This window comes from Arachis hypogaea, chromosome 18, assembly GCF_003086295.3.
Source record: "Arachis hypogaea cultivar Tifrunner chromosome 18, arahy.Tifrunner.gnm2.J5K5, whole genome shotgun sequence".
NCBI classification, from domain to species: domain Eukaryota; kingdom Viridiplantae; phylum Streptophyta; class Magnoliopsida; order Fabales; family Fabaceae; genus Arachis; species Arachis hypogaea.
The window spans coordinates 44,668,469-44,679,029 of NC_092053.1; the positions used below are offsets into that span (position 1 = coordinate 44,668,469).

General features: G+C 40.5%; 1 non-coding gene across 1 annotated transcript; it reads right to left on the reverse strand.

The window, feature by feature from the left end:
* Positions 1 to 567: 567 nt before the first annotated feature.
* LOC112774761 (small nucleolar RNA R71) lies at positions 568 to 675 on the reverse strand. The gene has a single exon (XR_003189223.1). It is a non-coding gene; the product is annotated as a small nucleolar RNA R71 (small nucleolar RNA).
* Between the last annotated feature and the right edge of the window lie 9,886 nt (positions 676 to 10,561).

The window sequence follows — 10,561 nt, forward strand, 5'->3', positions numbered from 1 at the left end:
CCTATTATTATTTTTTGTTCCCTTCTTTTTCATATGAGCAGGAGCAAGGACAAGAACATTCTTGTTGAAGCAGACCCCGAACCTGAAAGGACTCTGAAGAGGAAACTAAGAGAAGCTAAAATACAACAATCCAGAGACAACCTTACAGGAATTTTTGAACAGGAAGAGGAGATGGCAGCCGAAAATAATAATAATGCAAGGAGGATGCTTGGTGACTTTACTGCACCTAATTCCAATTTACATGGAAGAAGCATCTCTATCCCTGCCATTGGAGCAAACAACTTTGAGCTGAAACCTCAATTAGTTTCTCTGATGCAGCAGAACTGCAAGTTTCATGGACTTCCATCTGAAGATCCTTTTCAATTCTTAACTGAATTCTTGCAGATATGTGATACTATTAAGACTAATGCAGTAGATCCTGAAGTCTATAGGCTCATGCTTTTCCCTTTTGCTGTAAGAGACAGAGCTAGAATATGGTTGGACTCTCAACCTAAGGATAGCCTGAACTCTTGGGATAAGCTGGTCAAGGCTTTCTTAGCCAAGTTCTTTCCTCCTCAAAAGCTGAGTAAGCTTAGAGTGGATGTTCAAACCTTCAGACAGAAAGAAGGTGAATCCCTCTATGAAGCTTGGGAGAGATACAAGGAACTGACCAAAAAGTGTCCTGCTGACATGCTTTCAGAATGGACCATCCTGGATATATTCTATGATGGTCTGTCTGAATTAGCTAAGATGTCATTGGATACTTCTGCAGGTGGATCCATTCACCTAAAGAAAACGCCTGCAGAAGCTCAAGAACTCATTGACATGGTTGCTAATAACCAGTTCATGTACACTTCTGAGAGGAATCCTGTGAGTAATGGGACGCCTCAGAAGAAGGGAGTTCTTGAAATTGATACTCTGAATGCCATATTGGCTCAAAATAAAATATTGACTCAGCAAGTCAATATGATTTTTCAGAGTTTGAATGGAATGCAAGCTGCATCCAACAGTACTCAAGAGGCATCTTCTGAAGAAGAAGCTTATGATCCTGAGAACCCTGCAATAGCAGAAGTGAATTACAAGGGTGAACCCTATGGAAACACCTATAATCCCTCATGGAGAAATCACCCAAATCTCTCATGGAAGGATCAACAAAAGCCTCAACAAGGCTTTAATAATGGTGGAAGAAACAGGTTTAGCAATAGCAAGCCTTTTCCATCATCCACTCAGCAACAGACAGAGAACTCTGAACAAAATACCTCTAATTTAGCAAACTTAGTCTCTGATCTATTTAAGGCCACTCTGAGTTTCATGAATGAAATAAGGTCCTCCATTAAAAATTTGGAGGCACAAGTGGGCCAGCTGAGTAAGAAGATCACTGAAACCCCTCCTAGTGCTCTCCCAAGCAATACAGAAGAAAATCCAAAAGGAGAGTGCAAGGCCATTGAATTGACTATCATGGCCGAACCCACAAGAGAGGAGGAGGACGTGAATCCCAGTGAGGAAGACCTCCTGGGACGTCCAGTGATCAATAAGGAGTTTCCTTCTGAGGAACCAAAGGAATCTGAGACTCATCTAGAGACCATAGAGATTCCATTGAACCTCCTTATGCCATTCATGAGCTCTGAAGAGTATTCTTCTTCTGAAGAGAATGAAGATGTTACTGAAGAGCAAGTTGCCAAGTTCCTTGGTGCAATCATGAAGCTGAATGCCAATTTATTTGGTAATGAAACTTGGGGAGATGAACCTCCCCTGTTCACCAATGAACTAAATGCATTGGATCAACTGAGATTGCCTCAGAAGAAACAGGATCCTGGAAAGTTCCTAATACTTTGTACCATAGGCACCATAACCTTTGAGAAGGCTCTATGTGACCTTGGGTCAGGAATAAACCTCATGCCACTCTCTGTAATGGAGAAACTGGAAATCTTTGAGGTGCAAGCTGCTAAAATCTCATTAGAGATGGCAGACAACTCAAGAAAAGAGGCTTATGGACAAGTAGAGGACGTGTTAGTAAAGGTTGAAGGCCTTTACATCCCTGCTGATTTCATAATCCTGGATACTAGGAAGGATGAGGATGAATCCATCATTCTTGGAAGACCCTTCCTAGCCACAGCAAGAGCTGTGATTGATGTAGAAAGAGGTGAACTAGTCCTTCAATTGAATGAGGACTCCCTTGTGTTTAAAACTCAAGGTCATCCTTCTGTAAACATGGAAAAGAGGCACAGTAAGCTTCTCTCAGTACAGAGTCAACTAAAGCCCCCACAGTCAAACTCTAAGTTTGATGTTGGGAGGCCTTAGCCAAACTCTAAGTTTGGTGTTGAACTCCCATATCCAAACTCTAAGTTTGGTGTTGGGAGTCTATAAAATTGACCTGATCACCTGTGTGGCTCCATGAGAGCCCACTGTCAAGCTATTGACATTAAAGAGCTCTTGTTGGGAGGCAACCCAATTTTTATTTATCTAATTTTATTTTTATTTTTATTGTTCTTTCATGTTTTATTAGGTTCATGATCATGTGGAGTCACAAAATAAATAGAAAAATCAAAAACAGAATCAAAAATAGCAGAAGAAAAATCACACCCTGGAGGAAGGACTTACTGGCGTTTAAACGCCAGTAAGGAGCATCTGGCTGGCGTTCAACGCCAGAACAGAGCATGGATCAGTCGTTGAACGCCCAAAACAAGCAGCATCCTGGCGTTTAGACGCCAGGAATGCACACTGAGGAAAGCTGGCGCTAAACGCCAGAAACAAGCATAGAACTGGCGTTCAACGCCAGAAACATGCTGCATCTGGGCGCTGAACGCCCAGAACAAGCACCAATTCGGCGTTTAAACGCCAGAATTGCATGCAAAGGCATTTTACATGCCTAATTGGTGCAGGGATGCATATCCTTGACACCTCAGGATCTGTGGACCTCACAGGATCACTTCAGGATCTGTGGACCCCACTGGATCCCCACATACGTCCACTCACCTTCCCTCCTCATAATTCTATATCACCCTCTCTCTCTCCATTCACAGTTATCCCTTCTATTTTCCATTCACCACTCACATCCATACACCCCACCTACCTTCAAAATTCAAGATCTCTTTCCCACCCAAGCCCACCCATATAGCCAAATACACACATCCCTCCATCTCCTCTATATCTTCTTCTTCTTCTACTATTCTTTCTTCTTTTGCTCGAGGGCGAGCAACATTCTAAGTTTAGTGTGGTAAAAGAATAGCTTTTTTGTTTTTCCATAACCATTGATGGCACCTAAGGCCAGAGAAACCTCTAGAAAGAGGAAAGGGAAGACAAAAGCTTCCACCTCCGAGTCATAGGAGATGGAGAGATTCATCTCAAGGATCTATAGCTCAGTGGTAGAACATTTGACTGCAAATCAAGAGATCCATGAGATACCTTAGGGGATACATTTTCCTCCACACAATTATTGGGAGCAACTAAGGGTGGAACATCAAGAGCATTCCATCATCCTTCATGAAATTAGAGAATATCAAAGAGCAATGAGGGAGGAGCAACAAAGACAAGGAAGAGACATAGAAGAGCTCAAGGACATCATTGGTTCCTCAAGGAGAAAACGCCACCATCACTAAGGTGGACTCATTCCTTGTTCTTAAATTTTCTGTTTTTCATTTTTATGTCAAATGTTTATCTATATTTGTGTCTTATTACATGATCATTAGTGTCTAAGTGTCTACGCCTTAAAGTAGTGAATATGAATCCATCACCTCTCTTAAATGAAAAACATTTTTAATTCAAAAGAACAAGAAGTACATGAGTTTTGAATTTATCCTTGAACTTAGTTTAATTATATTGATGTGGTGACAATACTTTTTGTTTTCTGAATGAATGCTTGAACAGTGCATATTTCTTTTGAAGTTGTTGTTTATGAATGTTAAATATGTTGGCTCTTGAAAGAATGATGACAAGGAGACATGTTATTTGATAATCTGAAAAATCATAAAAATGATTCTTGAAGTAAGAAAAAGCAGTGAATACAAAGCTTGCAAAAAAAATGGCGAAAAAAAATAGAAAAAGAAAAAGAAAAAGAAAAAGAAAAAGCAAGTAGAAAAAGCCAAAAGCTCTTAAAACCAAAAGGCAAGAGCAAAAAGCCAATAACCCTTAAAACCAAAAGGCAAGAGTAAATAAAAAGGATCCCAAGGCTTTGAGCATCAGTGGATAGGAGGGCCTAAAGGAATAAAATCCTGGCCTAAGCGGCTAAACCAAGCTGTCCCTAACCATGTGCTTGTGGCGTGAAGGTGTCAAGTGAAAACTTGAGACTGAACGGTTAAAGTCAAGGTCCAAAGCAAAAACAAAGTGTGCTTAAGAACCCTGGACACCTCTAATTGGGGACTTTAGCAAAGCTGAGTCACAATCTGAAGAGGTTCACCCAATTATGTGTCTGTGGCATTTATGTATCCGGTGGTAATACTGGAAAACAAAGTGCTTAGGGCCACGGCCAAGACTCATAAAGTAGCTGTGTTCAAGAATCAACATACTGAACTAGGAGAATCAATAACACTATCTGAACTCTGAGTTCCTATAGATGCCAATCATTCTGAACCTCAATGGATAAAGTGAGATGCTAAAACTATTCAAAAGGCAAAAAGCTACAAGTCCCGCTCATCTGATTGGAGCTATGTTTCATTGATAGTTCGGAATTTATAGTATATTCTCTTCTTTGTATCCTATTTGATTTTCAGTTACTCGAGAACAAGCAACAATTTAAGTTTGGTGTTGTGATGAGCGGATAATTTATACGCTTTTTGGCATTATTTTTAGTATGTTTTTAGTAGGATCTAGTTACTTTTAGGGATGTTTTTATTAGTTTTTATGTTAAATTCACATTTCTGGAATTTACTATGAGTTGTGTGTTTTTCTGTAATTTTAGGTATTTTCTGGCTGAAATTGAGGGACTTGAGCAAAAATCAGATTCAGAGGTTGAAGAAGGACTGCTGATGCTGTTGCATTCTGACCTCCCTGCACTTAAAGTGGATTTTCTGGAGCTACAGAACTCAAAATGGCGCTCTTCCAATTGCGTTGGAAATTAGACATCTAGGGCTTTCCAGAAATATATAATAGTCCATACTTTAGCCGCGTTTAGATGACGCAAAAGGGCGTTGAACGCCAGTTCTATGCTGCAGTCTGGAGTTAAACGCCAGAAACACGTCACGAACCAGAGTTGAACGCCAAAAACACGTTACAACTTGGCGTTCAACTCCAAAAGAAGCCTCTGCACGTGTAAACTTCAAGCTCAGCCCAAGCACACACCAAGTGGGCCCCGGAAGTGGATTTATGCATCAATTACTTACTTCTGTAAACCCTAGTAACTAGTTTAGTATAAATAGGACTTTTTACTATTGTATTTACATCTTTGGATTATCTTTTGATCTATTGATCACGTTTGGGGGCTGGCCATTCGGCCATGCCTGAACCTTTTACTTATGTATTTTCAACGGTAGAGTTTCTGCACTCCATAGATTAAGGTGTAGAGCTCTGTTGTTCCTCATGATTTAATGCAAAGTACTACTGTTTTCTATTCAATTCAACTTATTCCGCTTCTAAGATATCCATTCGCACCCAAGAACATAATGAATGTGATGATTATGTGATGCTCATCATCATTCTCACTTATGAACGCGTGCCTGACAAACACTTCCGTTCTACATACAAACAAGCTAGAATGAATATCTCTTGGATATCTAATACAGGGGACCGAGTCCGAGTTATTAGTGTTTTCGTGGTATAAGTTAGAACCCATGGATGGCCATTCCTGAGATCTGGAAAGTCTAAACCTTATCTGTGGTATTCCGAGTAGGATCTGGGAAGGGATGGCTATGACGAACTTCAAAGTCGCGAGTGCTGGGCGTAGTGACAGACGCAAAAGGATGGTGAATCCTATTCCAGTATGATCGAGAACCTCAGATGATTAGCCGTGCCGTGACAGAGCATTTGGACCTTTTTCACAGAGAGGATGGGATGTAGCCATTGACAACGGTGATGCCCTATATAAAGCTTGCCATGGAAAGGAGTAGGAAGGATTAGATGAAGACAGCAGGAAAGCAGAGGTTCAGAGGAACGAAAGCATCTCTATACGCTTATCTGAAATTCTCACCAATAATTTACATAAGTATTTCTATCTTTATTTTCTGTTTATTTATTATTATTATTCGAAAACTCCATAACCATTTGATATCCGCCTGACTGAGATTTACAAGATGACCATAGCTTGCTTCATACCAACAATCTCCGTGGGATCGACCCTTATTCACGTAAGATTTTATTACTTGGACGACCCAGTGCATTTGCTGGTTAGTTGTATCGAAGTTGTGACAAATTATGAATTAAGATTAGAGCACCAAGTTTTTGGAGCCATAACCAGGGATCTCAATTTCGTGCACCAATCTCCTAAGTCATCCTTCAAGCTCTGAACCTATCAAAGTTAATGGACATCGTTTAAAGCTATACCATGGTGAGAAGCTGAAGAAAAACAAGGAGCTCGAGATCTTCCTCTTGGAAGATCCCCACATAGCCGAAGACTGAGCTAGTGGAGCGTCCAACTTATGGACGTTAAAGCAAAGTGCTAGGTGGGAGACAACCCACCATGGTATGATCGTTCTTTTCTTTATTTTTAGTTTTCTTATTCAATAACTCTTCTCTTCATTAGTACATTTCGTGCATCTGCATTTACATACCTTTATTTAAAAAAAAATCATCACGCGACGCGACCGCCTCATTGACGCATCCGCGTCGCAAGGAGATGGGAGACAATAATAATATAAACAGAGGGTTACGCAGGAGCAGGGCTGGAGGCGTGCCAATAGCACAAACCATCCCATGCGACCGCGTCATATGGGAATAATGGCCTCCCACGCGACTGCGTGTCCCACGTGGCCGCGTGACCAGGATTTCGACGTCAAAGTGGTGCATGACCGAAAGTTGTGCGAAAGTGGTGCTGAACGCATAATCCTTCCTACACGGCCGCGTGATCCACGCGACCGCGTCATATCCTTCTAAAGCCCACTCACGCGATCGCATGCCCCATGCGATCGCGTCACTTAAATTTTGGCACTAATATGATTTTGAACAGAGACTTGTGCGAGTGCGAGGCTACCCTCGCGCCATTAGCCTAAAACGGGTCGCGCGACCGCGTGACCGACGCGACCGCGTCATTGAGTTTAAGCGCAAGTCGCGCGACCGCGTGCCCTACGCGACCGCGTTGCTTGCGCCGCACAGTTTTCCTAATTTGCCAATTATCATATCTTTTTCTCCCCAAATCCTATTTTCTCTTTTCCCTCCTTATTTATTCTCCCTCCCTTCCTCCCTTCTTCCTTATTTCTCACTTTTAACTCTCTCTCACCCCAATTAACAAGGTTTTTCTTTCTCCTTCCCTCCTTACTTTTCTATTATTCTTCTTATTTTTATATGTCATCTTTTTTCTTTTCTTTTTTTCCCTTCATTATTCATATTTGAGAACAACTCAAATCAGCCCCTGACAATTACCTCGAAAGACAACGAGGCCCCTGACAAAAAAAAAACCCTAATTCGGCCCCTGACAAAAAAAAAACCCAACCCGGCCCCTGACAATTACTTCGAAAGGACAACAAGGCCCCTGTGCCAAAAAAAATCAATGTTATTTTTTTGTCACAGGGGCTAATCAGTCCCAAAAAAAAATTATCAGGGGCCGGATTGGGTGTTTTTTTTTCTTGGGGGCCTCGTTGTCCTTTCGAGATAATTGTCAGGGGCCGGATGGGGTATTCACTCTTCATATTTTCTTTTTCTTTTTTTTTTCCTTTTTACTTGGTGTTATCAATTTATGTGAGTCATTATTTGTTATTATATGCTTGTGGATTGTTGTAAATTCGTTTGACACTTATATATTGCTTTTTAAGGGATTACTTGCAGGTTCAAATTCTTATTTTCAAGAACTTCTTCTACATGCATGCTATGTGTTTGTGAAAAAGCCCATGTGGCATTATGAACTTCTTTACATTTTTCTACTCTCATATTCAATGCTTGCATTTCACAAATTCCCTTTACTATTTTATTCATTGAATTTAATTGTCAATAAAAACGTGATGGTTAGTTATGAGTGATAACACATTTAAATTGGACATTGAATGCTTGATCTATGCTACTCATGCTTTTGCCTGCATGCCAATAAACCTCTTGCATTTCGTTGTCCTACATGCACTTGCTATATTCCCATTGATGAACTTTTCACATGTAATCCGGACCATGTGTTAACATCATTCTTCTTTATTGTGCATTGATTATCACTTACATCACCATCTTCCTTGCTTTACCCCTTGAAATTTAATTTACTTTCTCTTCCCTTTTTCAGGATGGCCACCAAGAAAGGAAAAGAGAAAGCTACTCCCAAACAACCAGCAAGAAGAGGTACAAAAAGAGCATTAGTGGTAGAACCCTCTTCAACTGCAGTAATGCCCTCAACAAAGAAGATTAAGAGGATCATAAAGGTTGATGATAAAGAAAAAGCCTTCCCAGCAAAGGACACTACGCGATTCCCCAATCGCTACTGTGAGCAGATGTTCCCCATCCTGGCTGAAAGGAGTTACAACAATGAATACCTTCTTCTCCTCACGCCCAATATTGCTACCTTTGTTGAGCCGCAAATTGCCCGAAGACAACGGGGTTTCCTACAAAGACAGCCAAGGCAGGTCAATCTTTCGTGGGTAGTTGAGTTCTACTCCAACTTCCACCTGCCAACCCTGCAGTCTGTCTATGTCCGTCAGAAATAAGTCCCCATTACAGAAGAGGCCATTCAAAAAGTTCTAAGTCTTCCCCCTATTCCAGAAGGATTGGATGCCTTTCAAGAAGCCGCCCTCATGCGCCAGCTGTACCAATTTGACTGGGTCGCCGTTCTCAGAGTTATCACACTACCTGGCAGCAGATAGATCTACGGATACCATCGTACCCGCCCTAAGGGAATTTTGGCTTCAGCACTTACCTTGGAGGCTCGCGTATGGGCACAGATTATGTCCCATTACGTCTTTCCGAGCACTCACGAGTCCTCCTTCACTGCGGACATGGCCGTTCTACTATGGTGCATCCTTACAAACCAACCTTTGAATCTACCAAGACATATCCAGAATGCATGGAACACGTACAAATTGCGGGCAACTTACCTTTCCCCACCCTGGTCTCAGATCTTGTCTTAGTAGCCGGAGTTTCCTACAGAGCTGGGGACACCAAAGCCATGCTTCCACAGGATGATCAATATGTCCCCAACGGGAAGTACCTTAGACTTTCAGCAACCACTACTAGCCAGCCCACTGAACCCGTTGAAGTCTTCAACACCACAGGCACCTACAACAGTCCAACTACTCCATCAGATACTTGAAAAGTTGGATCGGCAGGAACAGAAAGCTAAGCTGAGAGAGCGCCGTAACAAGCGCCGATTCACATACCTTAAGGAGCTGATTATGGGAAAATTCAAGGACTCAGACACCCCGGACTCTACTTCCTTTACCAGCACAGGAAGCCATGATGGTCCCGACTATGGAGATACTGCTACCAGCCCACCTTTGTTCTTGACAGATGGCACCGAAGACGGTGCAAAGCCTTAAGTGTGGGGAGGTCGGTCAGTACCTGACTTTCGGAGGTAATTTCTCTTCCCTAGAACCAATAAATTAGGATATTTAGTTAGTTTTTCTCTTGTAGAATAGGATAAATTGCATAGTAATAGATTAGTTGCATGCATGTTCTGCTTGATTGAAAAGACAATAAGTTTCTTCTAAGACCCTATCTTTGGAACAAAATTTCACTAATTTTAATTAAAACTTTTATGTTAAATTTGCTTGAAGTTGTATTTGGAACATGATTTTTGAGCTAAAGAACACACAACCTGTGAGATTTGAGCCTTTATGAATGGTTACATTATTTAACCATAATTATTTTATTCTTGTGTGTTTACTTCTCTATGATTATAATCTATATTTTGTTTCATCTTATATGTCCAATGTTTATTATATTTATATGTTTGCATATGATTGAGGCCATTATTTGTTTAGCTCACTTATCCAAATAAAGCCTACCCTTTTAATTACCTTTGTTAGCCACTTTGAGCCTTTAAATCCCATTTGTTCTATATTTTACCACATTATTAGCCTTAAGCGGAAAAATAATTATATATCCCAAATTGAATCTTTGGTTAGCTTAAGATAGAATTGTGTGTGTTATTTAAGTATGAGAAATTGTGGGAACAAAGGATAATAAGGGAATGAGTCATGATAATATAATGGAAATTTAGATACCTACTCATGTGAAACTATAAGAATTAAAACTCTATGTGCATTGATAAGTTATGTTTATGTTTATGTTTATGTTAAAAAAAATCCAAAAAAAATACTCAATAAATAAATAAAGGGACAAAATTACCCCAATGCTGAGTCAAGCATTCAAAAATCAATGCATGTATGATAAAATTAAAACAAAAGGTTGAAACATGAGTATGGATTGGAAAGAGATTTCTGGGTAGCTAGGTATGAATTCTAAAGTTATATAGAATATATATAGGTTATGTTAAAGCTTTGGTTAATTAAAGATTCAATTT